The following is a 22,145-nucleotide window of genomic DNA, read 5'->3' on the forward strand; positions in this document are numbered from 1 at the left end:
GTTTTACCCTCATGGTTTTGATTTGCTTTTCTTAGTCATCTATTGTTTAGTTCATCCATAATGAGTCACAAATGGAGACAGGAAACATATGGAACTTCATAGAGTTAGTGAGGAACACAATAATAATAATACTAATTCTGCAAATTTGTCTGAAGATCATGGTTAGCAGATTGTATTCATTTGACCAGAATTTTTATATAGCATTTCAAGATGTTTCTAGTACTCTAAAAAACTGACAGTTATATCCAAGTGGATTTTCATTCACTAACACAGAAGTGCATATAAATCAGTCAGAAAGCTTCTCTCTTTTATAATAGAAACAAAAATTTTAAACTGTACAAAGCACCAAAGATAACAATTTTGAATTTAAGGTTGTGAGAGCAGCTTTTGACTGTTTTTATACCTTGGTTAAATTTTATGCATTTGATTAAATTTTTACAATGTAATTTGATCCCCAAGCCTGACATAATATGACATCTAAAAATGTGTTAACAAATCATGCTTTTTCTTATCTAGTTAATCTGAACTAAATTGGAAACTATGTACCACTTGCTAAATGGGGGAGGGGGAGTTGAATAACCACTATTAAATGTAATAACCATGTAATAACCACTATTAAAGATTGTATTATTAAAACGACACTTTATAAACATTTTAGTAAGCTGACCTAAAACAGCATGTTTTCAAACTTAAGAAAAAATAAACAAATTACGTTGACATTTCTTTGGGGTGATAACAAGGTAGAAAGATGGGAAGCTTTAGCAATCTTAAAGATTTTTTCTAGCTCTGTCATGCTGCGATTCTAGGATGGTGCAGGTTCTGAAAACCTTGATGAAAAACAGGAGTGTGTAATAGGCTGGGGGTGGGAGAGACAGTATGTCTCTTTCCCCCCAGATTGTTGTTGAAAATGGGTTAGACACATTCTTTGAAAGTCTAGATGTCAGAACTGGAATCAGAGAGGAGCTTTCTGCCTAATTACCCAAGATCTTTCTAACCATTAAATCACTGGATTGTAGAGCTGGAAGGGATGTTAGACATCATCTGATCTGTTAGAGCTGCTCCCCATAGAAAGTGGAGTGAGAATCCAGTGAGGGGCGAGTTCTGTGTCTTAGGGTGTGTCTAAGCAGAGGTTGGGTGATCCCGGGCCTGGGATGATGGGCTGCTCTGTTGTCCTCCACAGCTGTACCCTGCCAGTGGGGCTCAGAAATGAGGGCAATCCTTTCCCAGCAGCTAAAAATAGTCTTTGGTAAAGGCCAGTCTGTGGTAGATGAGCTCAGGGCCTGGGCCTCCTGAGAGCACTGCTGTGGCACCCTGGGGCTCTCACCAGCCTCTTGGGCATGCCTCATCTGGGTGAGCTGGCTTGTGTGCCCTCGGTGGCATCCGAATTTTAGTTACATGTTTGGAGGGAGGGAGCAGCAACCTTTGAAAGAGGCGCAGATGGCCTGGTCTGGAGGGAAAGGCCCTTGGACTTGGACTCAAGACAATCTAGTTGCAGGATTATACTCATGGTTAGGTCTGGGTGTGAAAGAAAGGAAGGCAGAGTCCCTCAGAAGGCAGAGCAGAAAAGAAGCCTCAGGCCTCACGTAGGCCTCACATAGCCCAAAACATGTGTTGCCATGCCCCTTGCTCCTACTGTGGCTGCTGCTTGTCTGACCATGTTAACAGATGGGAAGCCCAAACTCCAGATAATCTACAAGCCCCACTGGATTTAGGAATGATCTACAGAGTGTCATTTTTATACAGATTATCCTTCCTAATTTTTCTTTTGTTGAGGCTGAAAAGAAATGCTTTTATATACTTGGAGTCCACATTAGAAGTGGGTAGCCTAGGATGTGTTCAGGCTTAGCAATAAGCTGGGCTGCAGATAACTGAGAATTGCTTTTAGTTCTCCATAATCACATTAGCTTACATTTTTATATATTAATCCCCTTTCAACTCTGGTCATTTTGTATGTGAGTGAGTGTGTGTGTGTGTGTGTGTGTGTGTGTGTGTGTGTGTGTGTGAGATATACCTCATTTAGATTTGACTGGCCTCTCAGAGCCTCAGCCTAGAGCCTTCTTTCTGCATCTTTCTATACCTAGTACTCAGTAACTGGCTCCACATTATTTGGGGGTTCAGTTAAAATGAAGCCAACTAAAGCAGAGGGTTTGTAACCCCGAGCCAGTCCTTTGTGTTTTAGTGCTATCTGAGAGAGCCATTTGCTGTGTATGTGTGAACACAGCTATTCATATGGTCCATACCTCCTGGTATCATGTGGAACCCGTGCCAGCCCCTCCATATCTCACGGACAAGTTTAGAGAGGTCTCTGATGATCTAGGGTTGCCCAGTTAGAGAGTGAGAAGGGAGTCCCCATGGGGAGGGTGTGAATGAGTTTCTCAGCTGGGCTTCTTAGGACACACCCTTTCCACCCGCTACTGGGTTGTCTAGGCATACTGGTGGATCTCTGCTGGCACAGGGAACCCACACTAGGGAGGAGGGGAGAGGGGTTGGAGGGAGACAGGGCAGATTGGCTTCTTTTCTGCTCTGCTTTCTGAGGGTCTCTGCCTTCCTGTCTCAGGCCTAGACTTCACCGTGAGCATATTGTTTGCTGACTGCCACTAGGCTGCCCATTCCGCACTCCCACCCCGCAACCTTTCTGTCTAACCTGTTCATAGACCCTCAGCAATAGCCCATATCTTTTGAGTTCTCTCTTTCATTCTGTTCCTTGGGCAGTGGGCTCATCCGGGGGACCTATGAGTGGGGACTGTTTGTAGGAAACTTCACGTACTTCCATTTTCCCTACCTGGGCCCCTTCATTTTGTGGCTGACGCTTCATGCAGTAGGTGAGTGCCTGTTGTGGGGGAGGGGTGGCTCAGCACCTGGGAGCTTGGCTTGAGAGAGAGCTGGGGGGGGCTGCCTCCCCCCACCCTCCTGACCTGGGAAATCCTCTAAGCTGACCTGATTACTGAGTGACAGAGAGCTATTGGGTATTGATTGCCAGCAGATTCTGCACTTTGAGGAGCAAGGGGATTCTTGGACAGGGGTGTGTATGCCACTCTGGGATTAACGCTTTGGTTGCTGCCCCCCTAGGACCACCGACTCCTTTCACTGCTATCCAGTGGGAGTGAACCCCTTTGGAGTTCTTCCTGGCTGATCAACCCTCCCTGAGCTATTCACTCATCTCTGGAACAGACGGAATCACAGTCCCAGCTTAGCACAGAATTGTCTTACTTGGCAGTTCTGGTCTTTCGTGGCGGGATCATCAGGAGATGGTGTTTTTTGCCGCAAGCCCTAGTCTTTGATTCCCCAGGGTCTCCTTCTAACCCTGTCCAGGCAGGAGCTGTTTGGTTCCTGCGGAGTCCTTGGTGAGAGACTGTTTTCCACTGACCCCTCTCAGGGCCTCACTGGGCCGACAGCCGTTCTTCCAGTCCCACCACCTTCATGGAAGCTGCGTTCCGGGAGGGTAGTGTGCCAGGCGTGTTCACCCAGCTCATCGAGCTATGACTGAGCATGTGCCTTCGAAGTAGTGTTCATAATGTGCAGTGTTCTTTAACCTGCAGGGCCTCAGTTAAGCTTCCTTACAGCACGCTGAGAACTCTGACTGGGAGCCTGGACTGGGACCCTTGGATGAGGGCTCACCAGTAAGGGAGGGGTGGAGCCAGGATCTGCTCGCTCTCAGGCTGTCTACAGCTGAGCATCAGTGCTTGGCAGATAGAGCACGGCTATGAGATGTAGTCCCTTTTTTAAGTTTATGATCTTAATGCAGGAGCGAGATTTACACCTGCAGAAAAAGACTCAACATCATTTCAGGCTCCAACATGACTGACTATGACCAGGAGCTGATAAACAGCAATGCAATTAGGAAGAAGAAAGGCCGCTGCTGACTGGAGACATTGGGCAAATCTTTGTGGAAAAGGCAGGCTTTGAGCTACACCTTAAAAGGTCAATAATATTGTCACATGTGGAAAAACCAGGGAGAAGACTTTAGGAATAAGAAGGCATAAGAGGCAAGAATAGTGAGGAGACCTCTAATTGGAGGCCAGGGTGTATCTGTTGAGTAGAGGAAACTGAGTGATACTTGATTGTGGAGGGTTGAATTCCAGGGTGAAATCAAACCCAATTAGACTTACGAACTGGAGGGGAAGAGACTAGGGCTGCCTCGGACAAGGACGCCCAGAAGAGAGAACAATTCCAACTCGGCCCTGCTTTTGACCTTGCCCTCCAGCCTTGCTGCTTGGGGCCCCAGTCAGTCATCTACGCTCCCAGCCCCACCCCTGTGAGACCTAGAGCCCCTGCTTGTTGATGCAGCTGGCCACCCAGCAGATATTTGGGGACCAGCCAGTGAGGTACTAAAATGGAAACCATGTAACCAGGCATGAAAAATTTGCAGGAGTGATGAACAGAAGGAGAATATTTAGTAAAAAAACCATTTCTATTTGGCCTTTTATATGTATATATGTGTGTGTGTGTGTGTGTGTGTTTGTGTGTGTGTGTGTGTGTGTGTCTCAGTAACCCTCACAACAACTCTGTGAGGTAACTATTATCATTATTCCCTATTTACATGAAAGGAAATTGAAGCTCAGAGAGATTAAAGTACCTTGTCCTTGGTCACACAGCCAGTAAGTGGTCTGTTTGGCTCTAACAGGCTAACACCTTGGCTCACTGCTTGTAAGAAGAATGAAAGGATACATCCTTTGCCCGCAAGGGCTTGCAGTCCAGTTGGAAGAATCAGCTAAAAGTCCAAGGAAATTTCTAAGAGTGCTGGGCAAGAAAGGGGGGGAAAGTGAACATAGAGACAAAATGTTAGGAGTGGGGATTCAAGGTGGGAGAGCCAGTGTGAGCTGTCACAGACAAAGCTTCATGGGTGGAGTTGGGCTTCAAAGACATGAGTGCGGGGCAGACAGGTAGGAGGCCAGTCCTGATGGAGGTGTTTGCAGAAGCTCAGAGAGATGCAGAGGGGTGTGTGTGTGTGTGACACATACACTAAGGTAGAGAGACTAGAATGATCCTTCATCTGTTTAGTGCTTCACAATTTATTGAGGTACATTTACATGACATTTAATAGATTCACAATGTTGTGCAACCATCATCTCTCTCTAGTTTCAAAACTTTTTTGTCAGCCCAGAGGAACACCCCATACCTATCAAGCAGTCACTCCCCATTTTCTCCTCTCCCCATCCCCTGGCAACTACTAATCTGCTTCTTGTCTGTACGGATTTACCTGGTTTGGACATTTTACATTAAAGAAAGCATACAACATGTAGCATTTTGTGTCTGGCTTCTGTCAGCTGGTTTTCACTACCATGTTGTCGCATGTATCAGGACTTCATTCCTTTATGGCTGAATAATGTTCCATTGCAGGTGTACACCACAATTTGTTTACTCATTCATCGTTTAATGTACTCTTTGGTTGTTTCCACTTTTTGGCTGTTGAGAATAGTGCTGCTATGAAAATGCATGTACATGTACTGGTTTGAGTAGCCATTTTCAGTTCTTTGTGATATATACCTCAGAGTGGAATTGTGGAGTCATGTGGTAATTCTGTTTAACTTTTTGAGGAACCACGAAACTATTTTCCCCGGTGGCTGTACCGTTTTGCATTCCCACCAGTGATGCACTAGGGTTCCAGTTTCTACACATCCTCCCACTAGTACTTTTCTTTTGACATGAAAGTCACGCCTCAGTTTTATACACTGGACTCAGTACAGTGGGTGCTACCTCTTTCTCAAAATAGGTCATTCAGTCCTCCCACCTTGGGCCAGGGGCCTTGGTTGCTTCTAGCGCTTGTCATTCCACGTCTCACACTGGTTCTGCCTTCATCAGCTTTGGACTCTTAGGCTAGGGAAATGGCTGAGAAGCTGGATGACTCTGCTGTGGTCCTCCTGAGCAGGAGCCCAGGGCAGCTGCAGTTTCCTGCATGGTCTGTCCCTGCCTTCCCAGTACCAGGTCTGTTGGCTGGTCTCTGGGCTGTCCTGCCTCTCACGTGCCCTCTGTCTCCCAGCTTTATCCCCTGGAAGCCCATTATGTGAACATGTGGGAGTGGGATCTCAAAGTTCTTGGCTCTGATGCTAACATGTTGTTTTCAATCTGTTTGAGCATCCCAAAATGACAGCTGGCTTTCAGGGGGTCCAACGTAGGTAGTGTATTAGTTTTCTAGGACTGCCATGATGAAGTACCACAGCCTGGGTGGCTTAAACAACAGCAATTTATTTCCTCATAGTTCCGAAGGCTGGAAGATCAAGGTGCTGGCTGGGTTGGTTTCTTCTGTGGCCTCTCTTCTTCACTTGGTAGATGGTCATCTTCTCCCTGTCTCCTCATATGGATTTCCCTCTGTACATCTCTGTGTCCTAATCTTCTCTATAAGGACACCAGTCCTGTTGGATTTGGGCTCTCACTAATGACCTCATTTTACCTTAATTACCTCTTTAAAAGGCTAAAATTCAGTCCTCCTTCAGTGCGCTGTTCTGAGGTACTGGGGGTTAGGACTTCAATATATGAGTTGGGGTGGGGGGGTCACAGTTTAGGCCCTAAAGGTTGTCAGAGCAGCAAAATTGCATAATGGCTAAGGAGGCAGAGAGGCTGGGAGGGGTTGGAGATGGGGGACCTTGTGATTCTTCTGGGCTTGTGTTTGATTTCAGAGTGACTCTCATGCAAATAGAGAACATGTGGAGGAGGGGAGAGTAATGGTGGCAGACAAGAGGGCACTGGGGGCTGTGGGGAAGCAGGAAAAGAGTGTCCATGATCAATAATTTATTCTTGGATACTATGCAGGAGGGCGTCGTCATGGCAACAGGCTGGCTGTCTGAGTGGATGGCCTGACAGTTGCCTCTCAGAACTGCCTCTCCTCGCTTGGCTCTTCTCTCCCTCCCTCCCCTGCCCCTTCATTTTTCTTGTGTGTCTCGGGAGCCTTTTGATGGGGTGGAACCTGCCTGCGCCTGGGAAAACACCCTATCTACTTTCAGTGTGGAGCTCACAGCAGCGGTAATAGCTTCTTCCCACCCCTGTGTGGCCCCATGAGGGTGACCAGGGTCATAGCCTGACTCCTTTTTCTGGAGTCATCTCACTAGCTTTCCAACCACCAGGCCTGTTGCCTTAGTGCCGGTGCTCAGAGTGCTCCTTTTTCTCACAGCCTGTCCCTCGATGTTTCCTAACAAGTTGGACGCATTGTCTTCTAATCACACTGCTTTAGGTGCCCCTGTCCTGGAGAGATCCACTCAAGCAAGGCAGCTGGGCAGGGCCTTCCCCTGCCCTAGACTCCATATGAGTCATCCTCGGCATTGCCATTACTGGCTATTGGTCCTTCATTCCTTCCTCCTGGCGTTGGTGGATGGGAAGAGGCCAGGAGCATGCAGCTGACCAGAAAGTTTGTACTCCGCAGAATGCTGTGAACACCATGGCGCTTCATGGAGGGACCCAGTAAATATGTGTGCTGTGGTGTGCAGTAAATGAAAGGGAGGTCTGAAGAAGCCCTCGAAGAATGATGGAATCAGGAGCTGGTTCTTATGCTATTCAGACTTCCACATGGGTCTCTCTCTCCCGCTCTTTCCCAGAGGCTGAGTCTTAAGTCCAACAGCTGCACAGACCCTCAGCAATTGAGACCATTGAATTTTTAGTTATTTTTCATACGCATTACAATTCACTGCTCTCCTGATTCACTGGCTGTCACAACTAATAAGAGACCTGGGTCTGTAATAACCATTTAAGACTTAATGTTATTAGTCTTGTAATTGCAGACAAGGGTCTTGTCTGTTCTCTGAATTTGTAAATCCTTATGCACAAAGATTAAGAAAACATACCCCTAAGCTGGAGGCTGCCCAGGTGGCTGCGGGGGTTGGAGACTAGCTCAGCTGCCTGGCTGGTATGTGAGTTTTCTGATAGAGCCTGGAGGTGGGGGTGCAGACATCCCCTGTGGGAATGGGGAGGGGAGGGAGGAACGCCCTGCAGAGGAGCATGGTCTGGGTTGCCTTCATGACAAGCAGCTGCTGATGGGGAGAAGAGCCTTATCTCCAGGGAAAGGACAGCTCCTCCCCAGCCCACAGGCTCAGGGCCCTGATGGCCCAGAAGAGATAGCAGTGATGTCCTATGCTGCAGGCAGAGATGGGAGTTGACAGGAAAACCAGCTGTGTTGGAAATGTCCTCCTCTGGCTTTGTCTCAAGAAATGTCCCTCTTCTCCCCACAGGGTGTCTTTTTCCACGCGGGGCTCTATTGAGTCCTCATTGAAAAGCATTTATTATGAGTTTGATAGTTTTGCTGTGGTGAAGGGTCAGGGCACATGGCTGATTGTCACTAGTTTGTGGTCCAGTGTCCCTTCACTACCCTTTTTTCCTCTTCTACCTGTGAAGGTCTCAACACTGCTATATGTGAACGCTGCCAACCGGAACCAGTACGGCTGCCCTCCACATACCACTCTCCTGCCAGAAATTAGCATGGAAATTCTGCCTGCTTCTTTTTTTTCTTCTTTTGTGGTAAAATACACATAACATAAAATGTACTATTTTAACCATTTTGAAGTGTACAATTCAGTGGCATTTAGTACATTCAGAATATTGTGCACCACCATCACTATTTCCAGAACACTTTCGTCACCCCAAAGGAAACCCTCTACCAATTAAGCACTCACTCCCCATTCTCCTCTTCCCCCATCCCTAGCAGCCACTAATTTGTTCTTGCCTTTACCAACTTGCCTGTGTTGGATGTTGCATATAAATGTAATCATACAGTATGTGGCCTTTTGTGTCTGGCTTCTTTCGGTTACCATAATGTTTTTGAGGTTTAGCTACATTGTAGCATGTGTCAGTACTTCATTCCTTTTCATGGCCATATAATATTCCACCGTGTATACCACATTTTGCTTATTCATTCATCTGTTGATGAATATTGAGTTGTTTCTTGTGAATCATGCTGTTATGAACATTTATGTACAAGTTTTTATTTGAGCACCTGTTTTCAAGTCTTTTGGGTATATACCTGGGAGTAGAATTTCTGGGTTATATGGTAATTCAATATTTAACTTATGGAGGAACCAGACTTTGCCCACTTCTTTACACGTGTCAGTCTCTGTCTTCATTTGAGAGGGAGCAGCCTGTTCCCTATGCCCACTCTAGGTTACAACCTTTGGCAACCACTTTTGGAAAGTTTCTAGTTCCTGGCTCCTGGTCAAGACACAGTGATGTGGGTGGACACAACAGTGGAATCTAGTGGTGACAATGGAGTGATTTCTAATTGTTTTTAACGTTGTTACCAGATCTTACCCACACATGTACTGTTCTCCAAAGGACAGTGGTCAGAACCTGATTTCATCCTCCCTAGGAATAGTCTTCAGAGATCTTTCCTTGAGGATCATTCTTTGATTTTGATGCTAAACGTTATTTCTAACTACATCACCCACCATCTTGCCTGTTCTTGGCTCTATGTTTCAACTTTAAAAAAAAAAAGAAAGAAAGAAAGAAACCCAGGATGGGGCCCGTCAAAAGAATATGCTGCAGGCTTTGAAAGCAGTTCCAAAAGGAAGCTTCAAAAATGTTCTAGGCACAGGCAGTGCATTGTTGGAATATGCGTATAGCCTCCTGAGGGAAATTCTTTGAAGGAGGCAGCACTCATTTCAATGTATAAGTTCTGGTGTGTTCATTGAAAAGATCAGTCAGAAGGCTTTATATGCGCACAATAAAAAGACAATGTGATTGGTTATTGAACTATGTACACCTCCAGGAAATCAAAGAAAGATACACATTTTATGAGTTTTAGGAAGATGAAGTCCAAAATATAACCTGGGAATGTGTTGGGATGGTTAACACAAAGTAGTATTGCCCAACTGCTGGGTAGGAGAGGGGTCAGTGAGGAACCCAAAGGCTTATTACAAGCATCCCCATCTTTATAAAGGTTAGTGGGGCAGTTTGGTTATCCCAGCCATCAGTCTGGCTGGGAAGGGGACCACGTATAGCCTTTGCGTTTTTATTATTCTTCATCTATGGGGCCAGTGTGAGGACAAGGGAAGCTGGTGAGAAGTACAGGTGAACTGTGTTTTAAGCTAAGTTTTAAAAATTTTTAAGTAGCATGTCTCTTGCCATCGCCTGGTCCTTTACAAATTAAATATTTTAGCCAGCTTTGGAAGTCAAAGAAACTTAGGCCAGTGTGCTGGGTCTCTTTGACCTACTGGGTGGTGGAGTTTTTCCTCCTCGTTGAAAAAGCTGAAGTCAGCAGTGAAGGAGATGTCTGGTGGGTCAGAGAAGTGTAGTCTGGTTCTTTCAAGATTTCAGAAACAGGTTGGAGGCTGATGACATTGTCCCCGTTTTCTAACCAGGCCCGAGAAGTGAATGACAAGGTCAGCAGAATTTCAGAGCCGAGAATAGATCCCTCAGCCATTCCATCACCACAGTAACTCATTCCAAGTTTTGAAGAATGTCATCCTCTGGGGAAAGAGCGCTTCTGAAAAAGGGTTCTTGTCTTTGTCTCCTTTATCCCGATAATCACTTATTTGGGGTCAGATAGACGTGGATTTGACAGCAAAGCAGAGAAAGATGCTGCAGTGATTTTTTAAAAAAATTATTGCTGTGAATATATATGTGTATATCTCATAAAATTTGCCATTTCAGCAATTTCAAGTGTGCAGTTCATTGGCATTTAGCATGCTCATAATGTGCAGTCATCACTACTCTCCATTTCCAAAGCTTCTTTACCAACCCGAATTGAGACTCTGTCACCATTAGGCAGTAACTCCCGTTTCTCTGTTCCTCCCAGGCCCTGGAAACCCTCATCTTTCTGTCTGTGAATTCTATTCCAGAATCATACAATATATGTCCCTTTGTTTCTGGCTTATTTCACACAGCATAATGTTTTCAAGATTCATCGATGTAGCCTGTATCAGAATTTCATTCCTTTTTATGGCTGAATGTCTAGTGAGTAATGGTAGGTGAACACTGGTGTATAAGTATCTGTTTGAATCCCTGTTTTCAATTCTTTTGGGCAGTATTGCTGGATTATATGGTAATTTTATGTTTGACTTTTGAGGAACTGCAAATTTTTTTCCACAGTGGCTTTACCATTTTATGTTCCCATCAGCAATGTAGAAAAAGGTTCCAATTTCTCAACATCCTCGTCAGTGCTTGCTGTTTTCCATTTTATTGATAACTGTCCTAGTAGGTATGAAGTGGTATCTCATTATGGTTTTGATTTGCATTTTCCTGATGATTAGTGGAGTTGAGCATTTTTCATTTGCTATGTTAGTCATTTGTATGTCTTTGGAAAATGGCTATTCAAATCCTTTGCCTGTTTTTAAATGGGGTTGCTTGTCTTTTTGTTGTTGAATTTTAGGAGTTCTTTTTATCTTCTGAGTATTAAACTCTTACCAGACGTGTGATTTGCAAATATTTTCTCCCATTATGCAGGTTGTCTTTTCACTTTCTTGATAATGTTCTTTGATGCACAGAAGCTTTAAATTTTAATGAAGTCCAATTTATCTATTTTTTCTTTTGTTATTTGTACTTTTGGGGTCACATCTAAGAATCTCTTACCAAACCAAGGCCACGAAGCTTTACCTCTAGTTTTTTTCTAAGAGTTTTATGGTTTTAGATCTTATGTTTAGGTTGTTGATTGATCCATTTAGAGTTAATTTTTGTGTATGGTGTGAGGTAGGGGTCCAACTTCATTCTTCTGCATGTTTAAATCCAGTTATCCCAGCATCAGTTTTTGAAGAAACTGTTATTCTCCCATTGAGTGGACTTTACACTCTTGTCAAAAATCAATTGGCCGTAGACATATGAGTTAATTTCTAGATTCTATTCTAGAATCAATTTCTAGAGTCAATTCTATTCCACTAGTCTTGCCTATTCTTATGCCTATACCACACTGATTTGACTACTATAGTTTTATGAGTATAGTAGGCTTTGAAATTGGGAACTATGAGTCTCTGATTTGTTGTTCTTCTTCAAGATTGTTTTTGCTATTCAGAGCCTCACACAGACTCAGGCCACGCTGCTCCTGGGACCCCCCACATTCTCCTTATAGGCTCACTTCTGAGAGACTTGCTTCTTGACAGCTGCTTGCAGTCTGTGTGATCCTGGGGTCTCAGCGCCAGGCGAGCCTCAGAAGTACTGTTAGCCAACCTCCCACTCTATACTGGGATTTCTTCAGCTCCTCAGACAGGGCTTACCCAGCTTCTGCTTAAACACTTTAGACAGAATCCTTCATGACTATTGTAATCGAATTTGCTTTCCATTCTGGGAAGTGAGGATTGTGTGCGCAGGGATGAGAATAGATCCTTAGCCATAGCAGTAAACAGTTTGAGGGCCTCAGGCTCGCCCAGCACCACTCTGACCCCTTGACTCTGCGGGCGGACCCTGGCTACACTCTGGCAAGGTCCACAGTCCCCCGGGTCATTTTATTGCCGACCTGTTTGGGTGTGGAAGAGTGAGGGGCTGGGTATGGCATGCCAGTTCCTCTTAGAAGGGGCTGTGGCTGGCATGGAAGTGATCCTATGGGGCGGGGGTGGGGAGCATACTTGGCTGCCTGCTAGGGTGGGATGGAGCTCCCCCAAGCACGCCAGCTGTTACCACAGCCATCCTGAGCTGATGTTAGCTCGGTGAATGTGACCCACTTTCAGGCCACCCTCAGCCCTGGCAGTTCTCTGCGCCCATTGTGGCTGGGTTGTTAATTTGAAGCTCAATACCGTTTCCCCCCGAAAATAAGACCTAGCCGGACAATCAGCTCTAATGCGTCTTTTGGAACAAAAATTAATATGAGACCCGGCTTTATATTATGTTATGTTAGATAAGACCTGGTCTTATATTATAGTAACATAAGACAAAGTCTTATGTTAATTTTTGCTCCAAAAGACACATTAGAGTTTATGGGCCGGCTAGGTCTTATTTTCGGGGAAAGAGATTATGAGGCAACAATGTGATGTGATGGTCAGAGATGAGCGAGATGAGCTTCCCTAGGGAAAGGCCGATCCAGGCCCAGGGCCGCCCTATGCTCTATGCTGGGAATTACGCTCCATTCTGGGCACCATACATTACAAATACGTTTCCTTATTAGCAAAAGTAATTTATGTTCTTTGCAGACAATTTAGAAAATATCAATAAGCACAAATGAAAGAATGCAAATTATGCATAATTTCACTACCCAAAAATAGATGTTCATATCCTATTCTTGTAATCTACTTTTTTCACTTAATAATTTTTCATATTACTAAAATATTCTGATATATTATTTCATCATTTTAATAACTATATAATATTTCATTGCAATGATAGTAGTAAGAATTGAAGATTTTTTCTTATCATATGTCTTAGCATAGCGTTTACCATGTGTCAGGTACTGTCTTTCACTGACTCTTTGTAACTTGAAATTGATCCTCTTATTATCTCAGTTATACAAATAAGGAGAATGAGGCACAGAGAGGTAGTAACTTACCCAAGGCAACACAGCAATAAATGGCAGAGCCAAATTCTGCAATCAGTTCATCTGGCTCTAGAACCTTTATTGCTACACTCTCCTTCCTGCCTGTCAAACCATGTACATGCCATGGTTTATCATTTCCCCTAGTGATGACTGTTTAGGTTATTTCTGATTTTTTTTTACCATTATAAACAATATTCTGACGAACATTTGTGTTGGTTTAATATTCTAATTATCCCTGATTATTTACTTAAGACCTACTCCCAGATATGGAGTGTGTGGGACAAAAGGCATAAACATTTTTAAGACTTTTCAGTGTATTCCAAACTTTCCTCCAGAAGGATGTTATTAAGGTACACTCTCACCAGCAGGGTAGGAGGGCTGGGCCTTATACTTTAAGAGAAAGCCTGACCCACTGAGGTCTGGCTATTGTAGGGGAAACAGGATGGTGCAGTGAATGGAAATAGTTTTATGAGGGGCAGCTGAAAGGGCTCAGACTAAGACTTGGAGTGCTGGAGGGGTGAGGGCCACACTCATGGCTGTAATCATTCCAGTTTTAGTATATGTGCTGCCGAAGCGAGCATTCAGGGCTGTAATCAAACCTGTGATGGGCCCTAGAGCAGAAGTGGACCAGTGGGCTGAATCTGACGTTGTGGAGAGTCATTGTCCTGTGCAGGGTTAGCACACGGCCTTGGACGGGCAGGGTGGCTGTTGGGTAAATGTTACACGGCCCCTCTGGCATCTCTGGCTTGGGTTGGTGTAGGGCATGCGTATACGAGAGGGCCGGTACCACACATGCCACACTGTGCTCCCCCACAGAACATTACGTCTTCAAATCTTAACTGGGGGTTCTTCTCCCCATTCCACCCCCGCCTCGGGGAGCCTGGCCCGGCCTGGTACCTCTCTTCATCTATCCCCTCAGAGCCTGAGCAGCACAGTCTGGCTTGTGTCATGGGCCACACAACTCCTCCATTATGCATGAGGGGGACCCAGCGGTGAGCGAGTGAGCAAGCCGGGTGCAGGGGAGTGGTTATTAATAAACAAGTGTATTGTGTGGAGTTCCATTCACGGCACTCTCTGAGGACGTGGTGGGCTTGAAATAATAAAGCCCTGTTTTGCCACAGAGAGTGCTGGGGAGGTGGCAGGTGGGTGTGGCAAGGAGCTGGGAAACTAGGGACTATTTTGATTCCGCCTTGGGCAGGGCTGCTATGTTTGCTCTGAGGCCAGCATCCAAGGGGAAGATCTAGCTGGTGGTTTGCTCAGACCTACATCAGCCTACTGAATGGCCTGGGGTCTAAGAAATGCCTAGCTTTCCGTCCCCACCTGTCCCCATGGAGGGAGACTGAGAAGACACTGGATGAACTGGACCATTACTCATTCAGGAGGGAGATAGGATGGTCAGCTGTACCCTATTTCTTGACCTCCTGTCTCTACTCCATTCCCCCTTCCAGGTAAGTCCTTCTGCTTTGCCTTTTAAAGGCTCCAAAGTTGCATGTCTTAAGTTGTGCATAGTTTCCTGACAATGCTAGAATTGTGTTTGTGTAGAAGGTCTGCAAGAAGCGTCCTAGCTAGGGAGAGGACCAATTTGGTGTTAGGATCTGCAGTATGAGGCAAGCAGCCTAGAAGCGATTATAATGAATGAGGTGCAATTTAAGAGGAAAAGAAGCAAGGGACAAAGCTCCCAAAGCCTGGTGTGTGTGGGCAGAGGAGCTTGGGTGTGAGAAATGAATGTGTCTGGGAAAGTGAGATGCTGAAGAGCATTTTGGTAGAGGGAGAATTCGGGGCTGTGTATTTAATTGCAAACGCCGTGTTAGCTCTGTGACTTGTCCACACTAACACTCAGTCCCTCCCTTTCTCTCCTTCAGCCCTTTGCTCTGGTCTCCACCATCCCAAACCAGCCCCCTCTCTCTAGCCCAGCCTGTCCCTCTCAGTCTTGGCATCTCTGCATCTCAGGCCAGGAATTTAGAGCTATTGGTTGGGAAGAAGTGAGAAGAGGCCATTTTGCTCTCAGCTTGCTTCTAGGGATGGAGAGCAGGTCCTGGTTCAGGGGAACCTTGGTTCCCTGTTACTTAGTGCTAAATCAAAGATGCCACGGTCCAGGCAGGTATGGGTCACCTGGCTCTATTAGGAGCCGATGGTGCTCCCTTGGACCTTTGCAAGTGGCCCAGAGCTGTCCTCCAAGAGGTGTGCTGGTTTGCCTGTGACTTGGGAGGGAAAAGGAGTTCAGTGGCGGGGACAATCTGTCCTGCCCTCCTCATGAGTGCAGGGATCCCTGTGGCAGGGGTTTGGACCCAGTGACTTTAAATTTTTGTTTGGATTGAGGATTGAGTGACCCTGCTTAATCTGGGAAAGTTTGAGGCTTCACTAGAGCCAGAATGGGCTGATTGTAGCCTATTGGAGGAACTTTGCATCCCTGGCTCAAACCACAAGGGAACAACCTCCCCAGAGTCAGGCCAGATGCCCTCCCCCACACCCCACCCCACACTGCCCCATCCAGGGCAGAGTGTCAGAGACTCAGAACCGTGCAGGCTGCTCCTGCACCCCTGTGCCCAGAGCAAACAGGGCAGCTTCCTTGAGCACAGACATCTCTGGCACTGCCCTCCCTGGCCTGACCTCAGCTGTGGGGTAGGAGGAGGCTCTGCAGACAGTGCAGCTCCTCCTTGGGCCCTCTGCTTCTGTAGATGCTGTGGACATTCCCTTCCCTTCTCCCCGCACAGTCTGAAGCAGCAGTGACTATTAGAAGTATCTGCATGCCCCTAGGAGTACTGTGTGTATGATGTGTGTGCTGGGCTGGATGCGCTTCTACTTAGAGAGGGTGTGAGCTGGTGAAACAGCTGTAGGTGGGAGTGCGGGGGTGGGGGTGCGGCCAACCCAATGTCAGCTCAGCCCAACTGGGCACCTGGGCTGGAGGAATGACCCAGCATCCTCCACCAAGCCTTTCGCGGGATCCTACTGGCTACATTTTATGGTTGTCAGTTGATGTGGGAGGTTCCTGGAAAGTTCAGGAACAGAGACAAGGGGCTTCCTCCTAGGGGCAGGCAGGCTGAGTCATGCTGTAGGCACGCCCTTCTCTGAGGCTGTGCACTGGAGATGTACCAGGAGGACTCGTCAGCCAGGTGGCCTTCCCCGGTGATGGGGACACCATCAACAACCCGAACAATGGCTACTGTTAATTGAGAGCTCACTCTGGGATAGGTACTGCTCCGAGCACTTGAGGTCAGTACCTCATGTAAACCTCCCGACAACTTATGTGATCCTGCTCGGAATCTATAAAACTGAGACCCAGAGAAGTTGGGCACACTGTACAGTGTCACAGTCAGTGACTGAGCCAGGTGGCCACTGCAACCCCAGGGCCTCATCTCTGGTGCCCTTATGTCATGTTGCCAGTAGAAGGCAACAACATGCATTGTTTTGGCAGCCACAAGAAGGACTGGAGTCAGATGCTAGGAAAGACCTACTCACAGTAAGAGGATCCCTTGTCCTTAGGGATCTTTGAGAAGCTTCTAGCTCTTCAGTAGGGGCCTCCCTGTAGGCTGGACTCTGCACGGATGACCACTTGGACATGTGTCAGTAACACAGGGAATAAGCAGCTTCTGTGCACACTAAGTGCCCCGCTGGGATTTGGGATGTGGGAAAAGGCCAGGGAGAGTGGAGACTTCCCCAGACCCAGAGAGGAAGCTGAGAGGGAAACCACCCTGGGAGCTCTGGAGCAGCCTGTGGATTAATGGAGTTTTCGTTTCCACCTTCCAGTCAGATGTGCTTCGTTCATCCAGAAAGAAGTCTTTAGCTTCAGGGACGAATGTGCTGGGAGCAGAGTGTGTGTGTGTGTGTGTGTGTGTGTGTGTGTGTGTACACATGTGCGTGCACGCAGTCTCTCCCCCTGACTTGCTGCCGTGACGAGTGGGTTATTGCACCCTGGAGGAGGTAGTGGAGTGTCAGACCCGCGGGTGTGGAGCCTGGCTGCCTGATTCCCAGTGCCAGTTCCACCCAGTGCTGGGCGACTCCCGGTTTCCTTGTCTGTCTGGTGTGATATTAATAGTACCTGCCTCTTAGACTTTGTGAAAAGAAATGAACTCATCCATGAAATCATTTGGTACAAGAGGAAGAGAGGAAGGCCCCTCTGTTCAAGGCCACGTGGCCACTTCGGTCTCTCCCACCCAGCCCAGACTGTCCTAGGCTGGGGCCCAAGCCTGCATGCGCCCAGTGCCAATAGGTCTGTCGGCCACCTGGGCTCAGGGTAAACATCCCAGCAGTCCCCTGACTACTTCCTGCTGCTGCCCCCATTAGCCACAGGAGCCAGTGCTAGTTGATGCTCCAGGTCCAGGTCTTTGCTCCCAGGGCTGCCTTCAGGCCCATTGTTTTCTGGTGTCTAAATGCAAGAACCCTCTTCCAGCTTATGCTTCATTTCTGACCTCATGGGTCTTCCTCACAGCTCAGCTGTTGTCCAGCTGTTTGGGGGCCTGGGGTTGAATCGAGGCTTTACTCCATCGCGTTTCTGCCATGTGGCAGGCTCTCCAGGGCCCTGCCTCCAGCTCTCGCACTTCCAGCCCACCGTCCTGCAGCCACCTCCATCTCCCCACATTTGGCTTCTCATCCTGATTGCGTCTGCCCCAGATCCTTCCTTTTCCCTGCCACTACCCTTCTCCTCTTCCCACCTCTGCCTTGTCCCTGATCTGCACACCACCCAGTTCATACTTCTCAGGAATTCAAGGACACTTTCCATGCCTAAAGCAAACATCTGTTGACATTTAGAAATACTTAAAGGCCCACATTTTCATTCTTTGTGAACACAGCATATTCTCCTCCTGGTATAGGAAACTCAAAGGAGGGCCTGGTGATGAAAGCAGCCTACATATATAACCACTTTTGAAAAGCAAAAGTAACTTCCAACTTTTCTCTAGACTGGGCAGGGTCAGCATGAGGGTGTTGGGTGGAGGAGGGTGACATATGCTTTCTGGCTGCCCCCAGTCACTGCCCTGTGCTTTAGATATATGTCCTCATTCATTCCCTTTAATGACCTGACAAGGCAGATACTACAGTCCCCGTTCTATCTGCAGACGGGGAAACAGACAGAGTAAGTGATTTGCCTAAGGTCACACAGTGATTAAGTGGGAGACTCAGGATTTGAGTGTGGGTCTTTTTATTTCCCCTGGAATCATGCAGCCTCTAGAAGAAGGTGGCTTGGAGAGGGGATGTTAATGCAAACTTACCTGAATTTTGATTACCTTGGAGCTGGATTTCTGACTGAGCAAATCCCAGCGTCCTGTTCATGTCCGTTCTTCCTAACTCTCCATCCCTCGGCTGTGGACCTCTGTGAAGGGAAGCGGAGAGACCCCAGCCTTCTAGCACTCTGTCATCCTCCAGGTCAGACCAGGGCTGTAGTGACACCGCTGAAGTTGCCAGCTTCCCAGAAGTCACTCGTACCTTAGAACAGATTGTGTTTTACTGCAAGAAGGGGAAAGGAAAACAGAAAAAGGGATCTGGAAGTGCCTGAGGGTACAGTATTAGGAGGTCAATACTTCTCCTCCCTAAAAACAAGCTGTGAGAGAGGAAAGTTTTGCAGATTGTCCAGGAGGCCTGAGGGCTGGAAACCTGTACAACTCATAGAAATAACGTTCCAATCTCCAGGCCATGGGTTCTCCTCAAAGCTTTCCTCCTCCCCGTGGTCCTCAGCTCCTGTGCTGGGGGCTCTTTGTCAGGGAGGACATAAGTGACAGTGTAATAAATGGGCCTAAGCACACACCAAGAGCCAAAGGTAGGTACCAGCCCCCTGGTACCCCCTCCACAAATCCCCAACCAAGACAGGATGTTATTAACTAGTGCTGAGGAACATTTGGAACTAACTTCCATCGGCCTGAGGAGAGGCCTGATCAGATCTTTGCTTGCCTGACTCTAAAATTCTGGGGTTGGTGGGAGAGGTGGAGGCCGGAGGGGCCTGCAGGCCTCTTCGACTCAGCATGGAATCTCAGGGTAAATACAGTCATTTGGGATGTATTGTCATCCTTCCCAAGCCTCTAAGACCGGCCTCCTAAATTACTACTAGATCATGTGGCTCTCTTACCCAAGCTCTTAGGGTTTTTATAACTTTAAAATTAAATGTATTGAGGAATAATTCACATTCAATAAAATATACTCATTTTAAGGGTATACTCAGCTGGGTTTTGACAAATACATACAACCATGAACCCCCCCATTCTAGTCAAGATATAGACTATTTCGTCACCCCTGAAAATCCCCTCATCTCATTTGCAATCATCTCCCCCTAAGCCCCTGGCCCCAGGCAACCACGGAGCAACTTCTGTCATTGTAGACATCCCTGTATGTAGTATGGTCTCTGTGTCTCCTAGGATTTGAAAAGCCTCAAGGGAGAATAAGAGTTATTTCAGACACACACCTCTGGTCTCTGCACCCTCTCTGTCCTTCCCTTAACCCTTCAGCCCTCTCTCTCTGGTTTGTGGACATGGTATACCAGGGTCTGCCACAGGAGAAAAACCCCTCCCTTCCCGCTGCCTCAGGAGTGAATCCAAGGAAATAGCACAGAGAAATCTGTGGGAATTTGAGCCTATGACTGAGGAACTCAAGACGTGGAGGATGAGTCTCTCAACTAGGAAATGGGTGTGGGGTTCTGGGAGGCAACCGTGGGTAATGTGGGGTGGAGAGGCCACAGGGACATCCTCTCTTCTGCTGCAGGTTTGTCACCACTGTCCACTGTCACTGCCATTCTTTGCATGGAGGTGGGTGTGAAAGCTGCTTTCCTAGGAACATTTACGCTGGAGTTCTGAGTCTTTTTGAGTGAATCGAGGGGCAGGGAGGTGACAACAGACTTCAGAGGGCAGCTCCAGGTGGGGTGCTAGAGCGAACAGGCCAGCTCCTCACTCTGTGGTCAGGTACGGCCTGTGGCTTCTGGCAGGGAGGTGTGTGTGTTGCCTAGTGAGGAGGTGCTGGGGCACAGGGGGCGGGGAGCTGGCTTGCTAGCTGTCCTGTCCTGCTGACCCCAGGCCGACCAACACCACAGTCTTCTGCTTGTGCCCAGGTCTGCAGCTTCTCCTCTCCTTGGGCAGGCAGAAGGGCAGCAGAGAAGACTGATTCTTACATGGTGGCAGCGATCCCAGGCAGCCTCCTGTTGGAGGAGGACACAACACAGAGCTAAGGATTTGCTGCACTTGCCTAACCTTTCTGGGACCCAGTTGACCCATTGCTACAAGTGGGCATATTTTAAGGGTGCTTTCAGGTCTTGGGAAAAAGACATACAAACTAAAACCAAGATGTTGTCATTATGCTGCTTTTTCTTTTCTGTTATTATTTTATTGTGGCAAAATATACACAATGTAAAATTTATCGTTTTTAGGTGTACAGCTCCCTGCCGTTAAATATATTCACATTGTTGTACAAGCATCACCACCATCCATCTCCAGAATTCTTCATCCTCCTCAACTGAAACTCTGTACCCGTTAAACAGTAACACCCCTTTCCCCAGTCCCTGGTGACCACCATTCTATTTTCTGTCTCTGTGAATGTGACTGTGAACCTCATGTAAGTAGAATCATAACAGTATTTGTGTGTCTGGCTTATTTCACTTAGCATAATATCTTCCAGGTTCATCCATGATGTAGCATGTATCAGAATTCCATTCCTTTTTAAAGCTGAATAATATTTCATTTATAGGTACACCACATTTGGTTTATCCATTCATCTGTCAATGGACATCTGGGTTGTTTCTACCTCTTGGCTATTGTGAACAATGCTGCTACTATGAACATTTGTGTACAAATATCTCTTCGCGTCTTTATGGTGTTTAAATGTCAGCAGTCCTTCCTAGCAAAGCCTCCTGTTGGAACGCACTGCCGCCCAAGGCCCAGAGTGGTATGCATTTCTCCACTAGCCTGCTACCCCGTGGCAAACGGTGTGCTTCAGACACTTCAGTGTTTGATGGGTACCGGGAACTCAGGTTTCCCAGGCAATGGAGTTTTGAGTTCCTTTCTCCACAAGCTTTCTTTTCAGTGTATCTTAGTTACTCTTAGCCACCAGCTGTCTTCTAGAGTTGGATTCCATTGTTTCTTAATACAAAAATACAGCAGAATATCTTTGTTTCATAAAGAAAAGAAACTAAATTTTATCAAGCATTTACTATGTCTAGATACTCTTCAAAGGCTATCACAATACAGCAAGCTTCACCTCCGTTTCTAGGGCAGCCTGTGAGGCACGGACAAAACCTGTTTTAAGGGGAAGGAAACTGAGGAAGAGGCTCAGAGAGGTTAAGTTACTTACCCAAGCTCAAAGAGGCCAAGGTTCCTTCTGTACACCTCCCATCAAGTGCGGATGAGCCAGAGAAATTTCTTTTCTTTTACACTAGAAATCCAGGCCTGGAGTTCACCTGTGATTTGAAAAGAATACCCTTTGGGCTTCCTTGCTAGTTTGGGTAAAATATGGAATTGTTAATTAATTAATGTTTTGTTTTGTTTTTCAAAATATATAAAAACGGAGAGAATAGTGACGTGAATCCCTATGTTCCCATCGCCCAGCTTCAACAGTTATCAACACTTGGCCAGTCTTGTTTCATAGATCAGTCAGGTTCTTCTTTTTGATCTGTAGGGTCCTGCCAAGTGGTGTGGTAGCAGTTGGTGTTTTCTGGAAGAGAGAAAGGGAATCAGCAGAACTGGGCATCCTGGAGCTAAATCTCTTCCCAGCTGGAAGAGTGTTAATTGCCACCGATTGGAATCCCCTCTGGTGGTTCATTATCCTTCCGGTTACTGAACACCATCCAGGAGGC

The 22,145-nt window shown here is 46.7% G+C and overlaps 1 protein-coding gene across 24 annotated transcripts in view; it reads left to right on the forward strand.

Moving 5' to 3' along the window:
- The window catches only part of NFASC (neurofascin), a gene marked incomplete at its 3' end in the record, with an annotated part of 189,908 nt that overhangs the window by 18,341 nt on the left and 149,422 nt on the right, over positions 1–22,145 (forward strand). For 2 of the 24 annotated variants that reach the window (XM_081025941.1, XM_081025940.1), the window contains exon 1: positions 14,565–14,826. The exons of the other annotated variants lie outside the window; for them this stretch is intronic. Of the gene's footprint in view, positions 1–14,564; positions 14,827–22,145 lie in introns of those variants that run through there. 24 annotated transcript variants of the gene reach the window in all.

Source organism: Rhinolophus hipposideros (genome assembly GCF_964194185.1).
Source record: "Rhinolophus hipposideros genome assembly, chromosome: 19".
In the NCBI taxonomy this organism is placed as follows: domain Eukaryota; kingdom Metazoa; phylum Chordata; class Mammalia; order Chiroptera; family Rhinolophidae; genus Rhinolophus; species Rhinolophus hipposideros.